General features: G+C 40.6%; 1 protein-coding gene and 1 long non-coding RNA gene across 3 annotated transcripts in view; one reads left to right on the top strand and one right to left on the bottom strand.

Moving 5' to 3' along the window:
• LOC143207100 (uncharacterized) overlaps positions 1-15160 on the bottom strand; it is an 82834-nt gene that overhangs the window by 64116 nt on the left and 3558 nt on the right. The gene's annotated exons all lie outside the window — the stretch shown is intronic.
• On the top strand, positions 8384-10736 carry LOC143207107 (uncharacterized). Its single transcript, XR_013008618.1, has 2 exons — positions 8384-8603; positions 8736-10736. It is a non-coding gene; the product is annotated as an uncharacterized LOC143207107 (long non-coding RNA).

The following is a 15160-nucleotide window of genomic DNA, read 5'->3' as shown; positions in this document are numbered from 1 at the left end:
GGGGTAAATGAATTAGAAAATCGCTGGAAAAAATGTATTGAGCTTAAGGGAGAATATACTCAAGAATAAATGTATTTTAATTCATTAATTCATGTCATTTCATAGTTAGTCTACGAACTTTCTGAATGACAAGTGCAATACAATTTTCGATCTTGTAAATTCGTCAAAATCTATTGGAATCGTCTACTGGGTCTACTGGTTGAAACGTGAGATTGGTTTTGGGTAGTGTTGTCAAAAGCGACAAAATGCACGTATTAAGTGAAGCAGTTCTGTCCGTTCACCTATTTTTAAAGCTCTATTTCATCATCTGATTGGGTTGCAGGAGGGTTAGAGCTTGTTCCGAGTTCGAGCACGCCGTGCAGAGAGCGCACGACACGTATCTCCACTTGCATACGAGAGCGCTTTCAGCGCACAATGGATGGTCCGTGGTTGGGTTTAACTCGGGGGAAACGATATCGGTTGCGAGCATTTACCGTACGAACCCGGAAGATCGATCGAGAGGAAGTCGTTCGCGGGCATTAAAGCCCACTTGCCCCCCTTTTTTCATAAAGGATTTTTCACCGGCTCCTCCACGCGGCCTCCTACCCCGGGCTACTCTATAGAAGTCACGACACTCGTTTTCGAGGAACTGATTAATCGCCGGCCTGGAGCTGAAACGTTTCCAGACATTCAGCGGAAATCGCTCCTTTCTAAAGCGTCGCACTAGCCCTCGCGGGTTCTTCTTATTAGTTTGAACCGTTTCGCTGGGGATGTGCGTCATCGTGCTCGCCGCCACATTCTCTTGAAATTGCCGCGAACCTCGTGTGCACAGACGTTAATTAATTTTCATATTGCTTTCCGAGAAAACATTCATCCACGGACGCATTCATACTTTTTTACTGGACAGGTCCCGGTAAACACCGAGTTGAAATTACTTATCTTTTGCGCAAATTACGATTTCCACGAAACAATTGGGATTATCCTAGTTTTATTGAAATTTTATTTGGATGGCTTTTATTTCGATGCGTCAATTACCTATAATAATATTGTACAGTAAATCCTCCATAAACGCAAAAGGCCGTACACGATATACGCAATAACAATATCCCTCCACTGTAGTAATCTGATCTTGGCTCGGGTATATCGGGTATATCGTCGGCACAGTTCAAAAGCCACATACAATCTTTTTTATTATTACTTATTTTTTTATGAAACTTTCACCAATATATTTGTGGCATTCTTCTGATTAAAATAAGACCGAACACGATATAATTTCAACTGTAGTTAGTGGTTTAATTGACGATGAACGTTTCGGGCGCAAGGAAGGACAGCGTATGGGAAAGAAAGAGACGCGGAGAGTCGCAATCGCTTCGGCCGCGCGCTGTCCTTCTCTACGTTCTGCTCGGCCTATGAAGCTCAAAAAAATAGTGTCCGTATACGAAAAATGCAAACGAATCTCCCCGAGGCTTTTGCGTTTATAGAGGATTTACTGTATTAACAAATTCTCTATTTAATCTGGCTTAAAGTCCATATGTCTCCGATTTTATTATTTATTATTGTTCTATCAAATTGCTTCATGTAAATATAATAAAACTGAAACATCCATTCGTGATGTTGCCTTAAAAAGTTCAGATTCATCATTCATACATATGAATTTCAGATAAATGATAAAAGACTGGATTTCTATTATACATATGTATTCACACATACGTACATATTAGGTTCATAGTAATACATTTACATAAGCTGTAAATGAACTAGATGGGATTGAAAATAAAAGCTACATTTTAAGTGAACTTCTGGTGTACTATCTATACACCGTTAAAACACAAATTACTTGCAAGGATGCCTCACTCAAGATTACGAACCACCATTACGAAGAATATTCCGACTCCCCTTTATCGCAACCGGTGGATTTAAATTTGTTTCTTCATCATGTAGCACGACTGATTTATGGACAGTTTTTTTTATCTTCGCGCAGACTTCTTCACATTCGATTTCTCCGCCTTGAAGATCTTCAGGTACCTTTTTGGGATTCTTCAACATTTACAATCTACCTGGTAGTATCCGACAGCTAGCTATCTCTCTTGGTCTTATAATAAACGTTTGACAATATTATTTATGGGGCTGGTCGGTGTTTTTCAAACTTACATTACCATTCATTCGACTTCGGAGAATCTCTGCACGCTTATTCTATGGTGTCGTTTAAAAGGATCAAGGTGATCCTCGTCGTAAACAAACTTACCAGATTCACTACAGATATTCTAGTATTATTCGCCCATCGTAATATATTCGTATTTATCCTCATTCAAATTAAATTTCGTATTCTCTAGCATCACAAAAAGATAGAAATAGACGAAATATATTCTGAATTTATCCTCACTCCATTTAGAAATATAATCAATTAATAATATATGAAATTGATTTAAAATTAAAATTAGAAGACGAAAGATTAGCTTTGAACCAATCAGAGCGCGGCTGCAGCAGAGCGTGGCGTTGGCATTGGCCGATCCGGAATCAGTCTCTAGTAGCCGCGCTCTGATTGGTCCGCGTTTCTCGTTAATAACTCGTTAACAAAGCTGCGGGCAACATTTTCGCAAAGGAAAAAAGTCCTTGAGATGATCTCGTGCAACACTTTCGGGGCGTGTAAGAACGTTTCATAAGAATTTCATTCTGAAATCGGATCTTTCTGTTGTTTTCATGAAAAGGATGTCACCACTGACTGACTTCTACACAGTAGTTTTTATTCAAATTAAATATAGCTCTCGTAACTGCGCCAAAGGGTCAATGACAAAGATTTGTAACTGTGACACATTGCACGTTGGAGAGGACTAGATTCTTCTGAATATTCGGTTGGGTGGAATCGCCGGGAAAACAATTCCGCCCATGCATATTGAATGCAGTTTCGCCTCCAATTACTTGGGGGAACTCGGTATTCTTATTTCGCGGTGTATCCTTTCGGATTTATTCGCTATCGAGACGTCGTTGGCCTCGTCGATCCAATTACCCGGTGGCAGAGGAAACGCCTGTCCCGCGTCAGTCCGCGAAACGGTGGAACGCTTCCGCGCTAAGCGCTCTTCGACGCGAATTAACATTCATCGATTCGAGTATCCTAGTGTTTCTGAGGCTGCACCGATGACAAAGGGAGGAGCGAGCGCGGGATTATACGCCGAGGGCACGGTCATTATGCCCGAGACCGTGTATACGATACACGGCAATAACAGTGCATTAACCATACCGTCATGCATTGAGGAAGACAATAATGAGAGAGGCGAGCGAAACCCGGGGGAACGATGTTTCCTTGCAACGCGCGCGACGTACGAATTCGTGACGGCCTTAATTTCACCTTCGACTTCGTCTTTGTTTTTGCCTTCGTCTTCGTCGGCGATCAACGAGGCCGCGTACGGCCATTCTTTCTTTCTGGCGAATTTCGTGGGCCTTTGCATCGAGAGGGATCGTCCCCGTCGTGAACGAACAAAAATAACAAGGTGCAAAGGCACGTCGCTATGGTGCACGGTTCGCCGCGCGCATGGCCGTCATGTCGCTGAACAATATGTTTCCGCCTGAAGGGGATTTTTTCTTTTAAACGTTGTTTTCGAACGTGTCTTTATGATGCTTTGTTCTAGATACAGAGACTCGTATTAACCCTTTGCACTCGGAGCTATTTTAACTCGAAAATTGAACATTTCTTCCGACCTAGAATAATTCTATTGGTGGGTAATTTCGGGATAGATGCACCACATTTTGTTTTCTGTTTATAAAAATTTTATTAAAAAGAATTGAAAGTGTAGACAGGCACAGTTGAATTGTTTATTTAAATCTCCTTAATAAAATATAACGTTAAATGAGTAAATCTATTGTATTGATATACTGTTTAAAAAAGGTCGAAAAAGTGTATCTCTCCCAAGAGCCTGGGGTTAGATGCACTCCTAATTGGGGATAGTACGCACTCCTTTATTTATAGCCTCTTCTCCCTACTTCTATTCTTCTTTTTTTTCTATCATACATGTTATCAAACATTGTACTTGTTTCATGGAGCCATTCGAGGCATTCGGAACAACAAATCCAATCTTCTTTAGATGTGGTTGAATAATAATCTTCCGAACACATTCGATACAATGATTATATCAGAATCTTCAGGACTGTTTATGATCTCAGTTTTAATTTATCGTGTTGTAATTAATTGAAAAAGGGATGCTCCTGACGAAAACGACTGTCTAGTATACTTACATAAATTACTGGTACGTCTATCTCTCTCCCTAAATTGAGGGAGAGACGCACCCATACAGAAACAAGAACCAGTACAAAAATCTTTGTCAAAACACGATGAAAAATCGTCAAGGATGAACCATTGTCACTATTTAAAAGTCAATACTGATAGTTAAAACCATACAATAAGAACGTAATAACATTTGCACTTACCATTTACAAAAATATTTCGTCAAGAGTTCGGACCACTAAGAAGTTTTTATGCTTCTGTTACACGCGTAAGTGATGTGATACACGTGTTCTTCGAAACGAGGTCGTTTGCATAGGTTAAAACGATGTAAATGACCCGCGAAGAACAGTTTCAACTCGTCCAGTATGGCCACAATAAAAACTGGTGCATCTCCAATGGTGCATCCATCCCGAAATCACCCTATATATTTTTTTCATTTTATGGATATGAAACTGATATAGTACCCCATACAATAATAATCAATACCTCGTATAAAAAATGTTTAGTAATTGATTAGATACCGACATATCTAATAATGTAAACAATGTTGTAAATAATGGTACAGCAATTTTTAGCAGCGCCTCAGAGGCACCACTCGAATGCTAAGGGTTTCGGACGCTCGTAAGACGACGATAACTTTTTCAATATTGGTCCGTACGACTGGGATTTCTTTTGAGGAGTTAGAACAATTAGTTTAGTACATGACGTGAGGAAAATAGCCAAGAACAGGCGTGGACATAGGGGCGATGAGTATACCTCCGCTGAATGCGGAAAGCGGGACAGCGAAGGTATAAAAGCATCGCTTTTACAGATAGAGGAAGGGTCCCTAGGTCCCGGGCGGTGGGGTTTTAGTGGGTATAGGCGAAGGATTAAGTCCATATGATTCCCCCACTTTTCATCTTAGGGGGAAGCCGAGTCCCACACTACCCTCTCCGACCTCCATCGGAGGAGAGGGTGTGCGTAAGAGCATTTCCCCACCGCCCTTAAACAAAAAAAAAAAAAAAAAAAAAAAAGTACATGACGTGAGGAACAAATCTTGGATGGGCCTATATCGAAAAATTAAAAAATACATTTTGTAGATCTGTGTCTATTACACATATTCTCTTTCCGGATATTAATAAGAGTCACTGTAAGTGGACAGAGATTTTGGAATTGTGACTTTTACGTTTTAACCCTTTGCACTCGAATGGCGACTCTGAGGCATCAGTCACAATTGCCATATCATTATTTTTGTAACAATTTTTAAATTATTAAATTCTTCTGTATTCTAGAAATTGCTAGAAACTCAAATATCGCGCGAGAAAACAGGTTCAATTTCATATGAATAGTGTGAACAAGATTATATAGAATAAAAATCTTCTAGGTTGAAAGATATGTCTTAATTTCGGAATTAAAGTTGGTTCAAGTTCAAAGGGTTAATAGACGGACGTTGGGATAATGGCTAACATCGATAACAGAAAAATCGAATTTTATTTCAGGTGAAGAGATCTTGATGATATACATATTTAATAAATTGTGTTAAGAATCATCAAGAGCCTGACTCGAAACGGATGCAAGGAATTTTATTTGATCTTCGGGATTGACGGTTAAAAATGCCGCGAAACTGCGTATATTTTAATTCAGGGTAACAAACTGAGTTGAACCCTCTTTCGCGTTCCGCTAAGGCATACTATAACAACCCCTACTCGACTTCATCGACCCATCGTCTCTCTTGGTCATATTTCTGCGTCCCCTTTTAGCAACCGTTATGTAGGCTATGTGTATGCTACATGTGCACCGTCAGCTGAAACAAACAGGTCCTTAATGGGGAAACACAATAATTGGTGATGTAACGTATGTGTCACCTGGCGGAGAAGACACTCGGCCACCCCTGTCGCGAGCAACGAGATATATTTTTCAGCGGTGGTATTACATTGTCGGATGGGAGCTTCGAGGGAAAGTTAATTTGCTGACGGACCGAGTAGCATAGTAACAATAGGCGATTGGTATACTGTTATGCAGGATGTTTAGGTTCCTCGAGAAAATCGAGGAGTCATCTGTTAGCTGCGGTAAGTAGAGGCGACGAGTGATGAGTAGTCGTATTCTACAATTCTTGGCGACGCGTGTATGTATTGTAGACGCTAACGTATCATTTGTCGTCAAATTACAGCACCCCTACAAAAGCGTCATGACTGGACAGCGGATCTTTATGCACAATGAAAATGTTCTACCTGAATTGCCACAAACTGTTGTGAAATGGAAATTTATTTGAAAACAATGTGATACGAATTTTTAAATTCTTTTAATGTTTTTGCTGTTCCAAATTGCAGTTATTTATTTTTGTCATGAAAGCAATGAAAAATCGTAGATGGTCCTGGAAATAACTTTCGGAAGATTTATTGGTATCTAGAGGTATAGATCTAAGTCAGGGCTCGGAATTATTTACTCGCGACGGCCGATTTTAGAAGGCTACGCCCCCTCGACCCGGCCGCGGCCGCGCGTTCCAGCCAGTTCAGGTGCTATTAGTGGCTGCTAGGAGAACTAGGACCGTCACGGGAAGCGAGACACGCAGCTGGGTTAAGGGGGCGTAGTCTTCGAAAATCTGCCGTCGCAAGTAAATAATTCCGAGAACTGATCTAAGTGTTCTAGTGAGCGATCAAAGAGGTCAGTTCTCCATCACAAGTGTCCGAATTAATTATTTCGACTCTAATTATATCGTAGGATCGTTTACGTTAAAAGTGGAAACCAGACAGATGCCAGGCTAGACACAAACATGAAATCAATGAGGTACACGCAGTTGACACAATTAATTACTGTCCCACCGTTTATCAGGAAAGGGTTCGATGTTACATGCACCAGTTCCGTCCAATCGATCTTCCGGGTTCCACGTAAGTAGCGAACGGCTCGATTCACCGGTATTCCATAACGACAGACTAGTAGAACAAGTTTCGATTCGGTACGAGACGCAAAACCGATATATCGCCACGCGTTCTCTCTCTCTCTCCCTCTCTCTCTCCCGGATAATCGAGACGACGCTATTGAAAAAGTTTTCTCGATGCGAGCATCCTCTCTCGTTCATGTGTCTCGGCCATTCACGAGGCCGTCCATTCTGCGGACAATTAAAAAAAATTGCTGCGGGGACACTCGTCGCGAAGTTACCCCATTATGATAATTGCTAGGCGCAGTTAAAATCGAACCGTCTTTCCTTTTTTAACGAGCCGATAGACCATTGTATGTTTAAAAACATTTTTACTCTCTTCAAGGGGCTACATAACTTTGGTGGAACGAAAAAAGTCAAGTTTCCAAAAATGGTATATGTATATTCATTTGCAGAAACGGCTGTCCTAGTTTAAGAAATATGCTCAATTTTTTTAGCAAATACTACTTAAATATCTTTTAATAAGATGCGTATACTGATTTTTTAATGAAACCAAATCATTTTTCAACAGTTTAAAGCTGTGCAACTTTAACACTAAACCTACCGAGCCTTAAAAGTAACTGGTACATGTTCCCTTATAAAAATGACAAGATTGATTTTATTGAGACTTTGTGCAGCTCATACAATAATTTCTCATGAAATTATTTTTATTATATCAATAATCGTAAAATAAAAAATCTAGAACCGGTCATTTTGACCGGTGACGGTAGGCTTTGTGTTAAAGCACGACGGTGATTTTTGTAAATAGTAAATATTAATATAATTTCGAGATTTTCGAAGAGGGTGATTGTTCAGATATGTAATTGTATTTAAATAATTTAAGAGGAAACATAACAATTTAGTTTAAGAGAATTCTACCTAGCCGTTGAAACGAGTGAAAGAGGTCGTGTAAGTAGGTCTGAAAATTGACTCTGATAGAGCAGATCTAGTTCCTGTGTAATTAACTCGTTTCTACATCGATTTCTTAGCTTTAATCAAGCCCGTGCACGCTTGTACGAATTATTAGGCTCGTTATCGTGACCGTTATTGTGCTTAATAATATATTATGCGCTTTCTTAGCAATTCCACGGGATTCATTGAATCATTCATAAGTAACAAATATAATGATCTTTTTACAGATTAGCATAAGAAAAGTTCTTGAGAATTTCACTCCTACTCTCAGTCGTTTTACATTACTGTTTTGCAATGGAAACTCCATCTCACCGGATAGTTACAGAATCCAGAGAAATTGTTCCAAATATGTAGTCGAAAATGAATGAACATACTTCCTTTCAGTCATATATTTTATTCTCAATGTTTGGCGCTGCTTTCAGAGCCTTCTGATTGGTCCATGTTTTTCGTTAATACAAGGTTATTTACAATGATTTCAGGAATCACTCCCTTCAAGGAAGTACAACATTCCTGGGACCCGCTGCATATAAATTTTTCATACAGAAAATTCAAGTTTCAATAGAAATCGCCGGCCCTCTGAAGGATAATAGACCTTAGGTAAATAAAGTGTTAACATAAATAGCCAGTAATTTAATCAAGCTGCTAGAAAGATGAATTTTTATTAGTATTTGAAGTCAAAATAGTCCCAATTCCTGGTATTATATAGTTCATATTATAATTCATTTTCAGAGTCACTACCAGCTGCCCACGACCAAAATGCCGCCGCGAGCTAAGGAGATTTCGGTAAAATCGACTGTCCGAGTCCCGTCGAGCATGAAGCCGGGATCCGAGCGGTCCATCCAGCGTGACACGGTTCAAGTTCGTGGGCCACTTCCGTTCGATCGATCTTCCGGGTTCCATGTGAGTAATAAATGCTCGACTTGCCGGTAACCGATATCGTGCAACGAGTAAAACTCGTTTCGGTGTGGCGTAAAAGGGGGTAAGCAAGAAGAGAAGCAGGCAGGGGCAGGCACAGGCAGTCAGGCAGGCACAAGCAGCAGGCAAGAGTTGGGCCAGGGGCAGGCGGACAGGGCAGTGGAAACACTCTCTTATGGATGGTCGTGTAACCCTATAGGAAACCTTCGACGAGTTTCACTTTGCAGCTCTCCGTTACCGGGCACGTCCCGTGGCTCCCTGTCACGGATACGGTGGAACGGAGGACTCTCTGGCAGCGCTAACCGTCTAGTCTGCACGCACCTATCGAGCGCATCCCGCTCCACACACGGCGCAGCCAGCGCAGCATTGCGCAGCCGGTCGCATGGTCGCGTGTGAATGCACTTCTAACAACGCGAGCAACGCACCGGCCTAATACGACTAGTCGCGCGCGGCTATGGCCTTATTCTTTCTCGCAAAGTGTCACGCTTATCTTGGAGAAGTAGAGAGGACGACCGGTTGCCGAGCTATTCTCGTTCCCTTTTCGTTTTTTTTTCTGCATCGACTGCTCCAGTTAGACAATGCTCTTCAACCGTCGATCAGACTTTGACGTTCAGTATACTACCAGAATGTACACTGCAACTTACTCTCAAACTTACGTACTTCTTCGCTTACTTTGTCTTTAAGTTTCGCGTATTACCGTACTTCCTCGCTTCGGCCCCTAGCAACTCTGTAAATATAAATTATTCTTGCTCCAGTTCAACTTGTCTCTATGTAATGTATAATTGATAACGCCAAAATTGAACAGCGACCTCATCTCCCGAATGAAAATTCGCCGTCTACTTTCATACTTCTCCCCTGTCTCGTTTCGAATTCCTGTAGACCCCGGTTATTCGCGAACCGGTAAAGTATGTACTCGAGATTTTCCAGCTCTGGTAAAGATTAAAACTGCCGAACGAAATTAGTACTTTCACTTAGATATTCTTCTCATTCAAATTAAATTTCTCGAACGTCATCCTCGTCAAGTTTATAATTAGTTCCCATAATTATGTAGCTTCTGAACGTTCGTGAATTGTTCCGGTAACGAGGAAAATCATATTTCTGAATTTCAACTCGTTCTACCTTCAGTCTACCCGTCGACGAAATTCCAAGGAGTCCGAAGCATGAAATTTTTCTTTGACGCTATGTCTTTTTAAATGAAGCCTCGAAAGCGCTCATGCATGATTCATTAGCCGGAGGATCTCGGATGTAGGTCGGCGCGGTACGGCCCAAGCCCCTTCGAAATCCATTGTCATCGAAAGGTAACTGTCCCTACCGGACGGCCAGGACAGAACACGCTTCTCCCTGATGTAATGTTCCCCGTACGGACCACGAGCGGTCGAAACACTGTTTTTAGTTTTCTGTTTTTAGCCATTTTCCCCAGTCAGCTGTCCGCGTCCGTGGAATTCGACGTGACACACGATCGCCTCGCGACGATACGCGCGGAAGCGCGCGAAACGAACGTCGATAAATTCCTGGTAATCGCGTTTTCTAGAGAGAAACACTCGCGCCGACTCGCCATCCGCTGTTTTTCTTCTTTTCATTGCGCGAAATACCAGCGCCCGTTCGAACGCTCGTATCGGAGGTTCGATCACGGCCAAAGCTGCCTCTGTTAGCTCTGTAGCATCGCGCGAAGAAGACATAAAACAACGGACCGCACGTGGATCGCATTCGATATCACCGCCGAACCCCGATCCACGCCGTGACGAATCTCCAATCTAGCTGCATAAAATCACAGAGAGAGAGAGAGAGAGAGAGAGAGAGAGAGAGAGAGAGAGAGATCAACGATATTATTACGTTTATCGGTTGGCGCGCTTAGGATCGCGTCGAGTTGGCCAAAACTAGGCAATACGCCCCATTTTTGCAGAAACGTCATATACTTCTGTAATTTTTAACCTTTTTGGTTCACGATTGCATTGGGATTATCAGACAAATTTAAAACCGCTAAATATTGCTATATCAGTACTGTAAAATAATTGTTACGTTATTAAATTATTTTATATCAAGTCAATTACTAAACGTATGCATGAAATGAAAAAAATCATACAGAATGGAAATATTCTAGGTCAGAAGAAGTGTTTAGTTTTCGTGTTGAAATAGTTCCGAGTGCAAAGGGTTAAATTATCATCTTTTGAACCATTTTATGGGGCGTCTTACAATACAATAATTTAGTGCTTATCGCAACTCATTTGAAGGTGGACAATAGTAAATATAATATCTACTGAATCTACCATTCGCCTCTACCATTCATTGTTATTTATCTGGGTAAAACAAAGGTGGGGCGTTTTAAATACAAATAAAAATCATATTTCCGTCGAAATTAACTTTTTGGCTACGTAGCTCGATTTTGAAAGAATATTCGAAATTCGTCTTCTTTACCTCGCCTTTGAATGAAAATATTTGACTATCATGAATATGTTTTGTTTTCTACGGAAATTCTAATGCGAATAGCAATTATCACGTTGACTGCCAACTACGAGATAACTACGTTATTTCCTAGGACGCCAACTACGAGTTACCTCTTAGTTTGTTTACTTGCCATATTTGTGCAGCTACCAGAGTTGGGCAAAAATTTTATTCAAGTAAAAATCTTAAATAAAGTGGGCTTAAAACCCACTTAGGAAAACCCACTTTATTCGAAATTATTATTTAGATAAAATGTTTGCCCAACTCCGGCAGCTACGATGAAATTCGTAGTATATCGGTGTAAATATGAATAGACAGCCTCAGGGTAAAGAATAAGAAATCAAGGTTGGCTTACATGAACAGAAAATTGATGAATAAATGAACGAAAATATAATCATACAAAGTTTATCCAAAATCAACAAGCAAAAGAATATTTTTATTGTTTGTGATAATGTTTAAAACAATCTGGCACGCGAAGAGCTACCTTCTCCTCTTGACGAGATAATTCACAAGATCTTTTTTTAAAAAAAACACATTCTATATGCTTTTTGATGATTACTATGTACTATAATTGGTATAATTGTTACTATAAAAGTACCGTGGCAGTCAGCGTGTTAATGTTATTCGATGACGAATATACTCGTCAGACAAAGTTAAGAGGTGGATCACGCGACATAACAAGTGATCCTGGATTTCTGGTCAGAGATTTTCGCGATCGGAGGCCAGGATCGTAATCGGATAGCAACGTACGCGTATCCTGACAGATGAATTGATTTCACGGTTCGCTTTTGCACGACACGCGATGATGCAGCGTTCCCGTCGTGCCATTCTCCACTGGTTCAAACACGAACTTGCACTTCCAATAAAGTAAGGAGGGGTGAGAGATAAGGGAGTCCTCCAACTATGCATGTTCGTGCCTCTATATGTATAGAAAACCCCGTTCAAGGGAATTGAATTTTTTTGTTGGTGTTAGTGTCGCATAGTTCACCGATGACTCACACGGTGTATATGAGAAAGTAAGAGCTTAATTAATTATATCGCTCCCTACTCTCGAGAGATTCACTGCAACGAGTCTCTCGCACTTTTACTTGATTCCGTTAGATTAATGTGCACTATAGTGCGCGAATATTTCAACAAGTTTCATGAGGTTTTATAAGGTTTGGAACTCGAAGGTTCATGCAGCTGGGAAAGTTTTACTTTGTTCTAGTTCTCTAAATTAAAGAATAGAGATGAGAATTCTATTAATTTAAAAACAATTTCGAGGATCATTGAACCGGTGGAACGAATATTCTCGACTACGAGTGACCTAGTAACTTGTTTCTTAAAATTGTCATTATCTATACAGAATGTGGCACATTAATCAAGCTTCTAAAACCTGTATCCGAGAACTAAACCGACTAAGCCTGTTTTTCACGAGATCATTATCATACATCAGGATTACTGGATTGTGGATTAGGTGAGTTTATAGACTTGCCCAGCACATGAAACTGTGATTTGTACATAATTCAACATAATTTTTATAGAAAGGAAGAATACGATCTTTATGTAATGGCATTACATCTTCTCTGGCATGGGATCCAATAAAATAGAGAAAATACGTAAGATAATCTAGATAAAATTAAGGAGGTAACCTGTTTTACCAACATGATCAAATCGATTCTTCTTCTTACTTTAATCAATAGTAGCGCAGCTATGATCATAAGAGAAGCATTACAGTACATATAAATTTTCGAGACAAAGAAGGAACCAAGAAGAAAATTTCACTCTAGTTCTCCGGCATAAAATACGTGATTTCTGTTGACCACACTAACATCTCATCAGCTAGGCGCACCGCGCTCAAATATTCCATCCAGGTTGATTATATTCGGTATTGTTAGGTTCTCGTGGAGCAGCGTATTAACTCGAAACTGTAATAAGTTTCTTGTATTTCTAACCTACAGTGATAGACACTTTTAACAATGGAGTCGTATACGATTGGAGAGCGTGTTATTAACATTTATTTTGCAAATCAGTGTTCCGTGATTTTTTCGGCATACATAATCGCCCATCAGAGCAAACAATTCGAAATTTGGTTAAAAGACTCGATGAAACGAAACGAAAGTTCGTAGCGTTTGTAGGTTAAAATTGAAAGAATTGAAAAGCTCATATAGATTTATTCAATAACATATTTTCCATTCTGTTCTATTACTTTTTGCCATTTTCGAGGTAACTTCCCGTGTTATTGAATAAACATATGAATAAATACCTTAATTTTATCTTCGATTCTTAATTTGAAAACGCTACGAACTTTCTTTCCAACGCAATGCATACATGAAATTTTGTGTGTGTACAACGGTGCCTTATCATTTTGTCCACCAGTGTACTTGACTAGGTTCGCCGTAAGGAATTCGCCAGGCAGGAGACCAGAAGCAAAATAGTCGACCGCGTGGACTAACTAAAATCTGGTTCTGGGTTCTAGATTGAACAACGCAACAACCCAGTAGTAGAACTCGATCCCGTTTCCCCCAAGAGAGGTAACGCGACTGGAATTAATGTCGAATGACTAAGCGGGCACAGGCCGGCCACCGGAACCAAGGAGCGCAAGCGTTTCGCGTTATCGATAAAATATTCCTCACGGTTGTCTCTGCGTGCAACCCTCCGCCATCTATTCCCAATGTCTCTCCCGCTCGTTATATAATCCACGGCCTTTTAGAGGAAGATAAAGAGAGAGAGCTATGGATTTTAGCGTGTTGCTCGAAGCGGTCGGAGAAGGCACGATCCGAGCCGAACGTTAGCAGGGCGTGTTCTCTCGCTCGGATGTGTTCCCTCGCGAGTTTTAATGCTGCTCGCGCGATTCTTCTCTTTGTTCGGTCCCGCGACTTCCCTCTATCGCGTTATCGTATCCTTTCCAAGGGATTTCTCGTTCGTTAGAGACCCCGAAGACTTGTCCGCGAGGTGTCTCTCTTGCATTGCCACAATGTTCCCTTTATTTCTAGTTCGCGAAATTGCCACAGCATTTTCGGAATCTACTTTTCCACAGCGAAGCGGATCGATCGCCGAGCACTCTCTTTCACGAAGTCGTCGAAACTTTTGTGTATACGGTGAATAGAACCAATATGGCGAACTTCGTAGCACAATTTTTCCTATTTTTGTTTCGACGAATCCGCTTTTGTTCCATTGCAATGGGATATTCGGCCGGACCGTAAATGTTCGCTGAAAAGGCTCTCGAAAGTTTTGAGCACGGATTTGTCTGCGGCGGAGAGCCTCCGAGGATGAAATTGATGAAGAGCAACAACTTCATAGCACAGTTCCCGGGAACCTTCGAGGAACAGTCGACTTATCGGATGAACTGGGTCGTTTCTGATTCTCTTACGAGGACCGCTAGCCGACTGATTATAAAATCGCATTTTTCGATGTAGGTCGGAAGTATACGTCGACGGGAGTCGTGTAAATGCAAATTAAAGATTCTATTAATGTAGAAATTCCAGTTTCGTTGATTTCTCGGAGAGAAAGCAGCTTCTGGTAGCAAGTTCAATTAACAATTTTCATTTATAGTACCTACAGTCATTTCGAAATGTGTTCAATATTTACGAAAAGATCATCTACTTCCTCGCTGTTCTTTCATGATCACGTAAAATCGCAGAGATCGATTTCAAGGCTAGATCTGCGGAGCATTGAAAATTAATATTCTATATTATTTATTTACATGATAATGATTTTTATCGTAGTATACGTCCAAGGAAATTAATTTATTGAATGATTCCCTGTAATCGCACTTTATGGTTTAAAGTAACATGATTAGATTACAAGTTATGGTA

Source organism: Lasioglossum baleicum, chromosome 3 (assembly GCF_051020765.1).
Source record: "Lasioglossum baleicum chromosome 3, iyLasBale1, whole genome shotgun sequence".
Taxonomy (NCBI): Eukaryota; Metazoa; Arthropoda; class Insecta; order Hymenoptera; family Halictidae; genus Lasioglossum; species Lasioglossum baleicum.
This window is presented reverse-complemented; position numbering and strand designations above follow the sequence as displayed.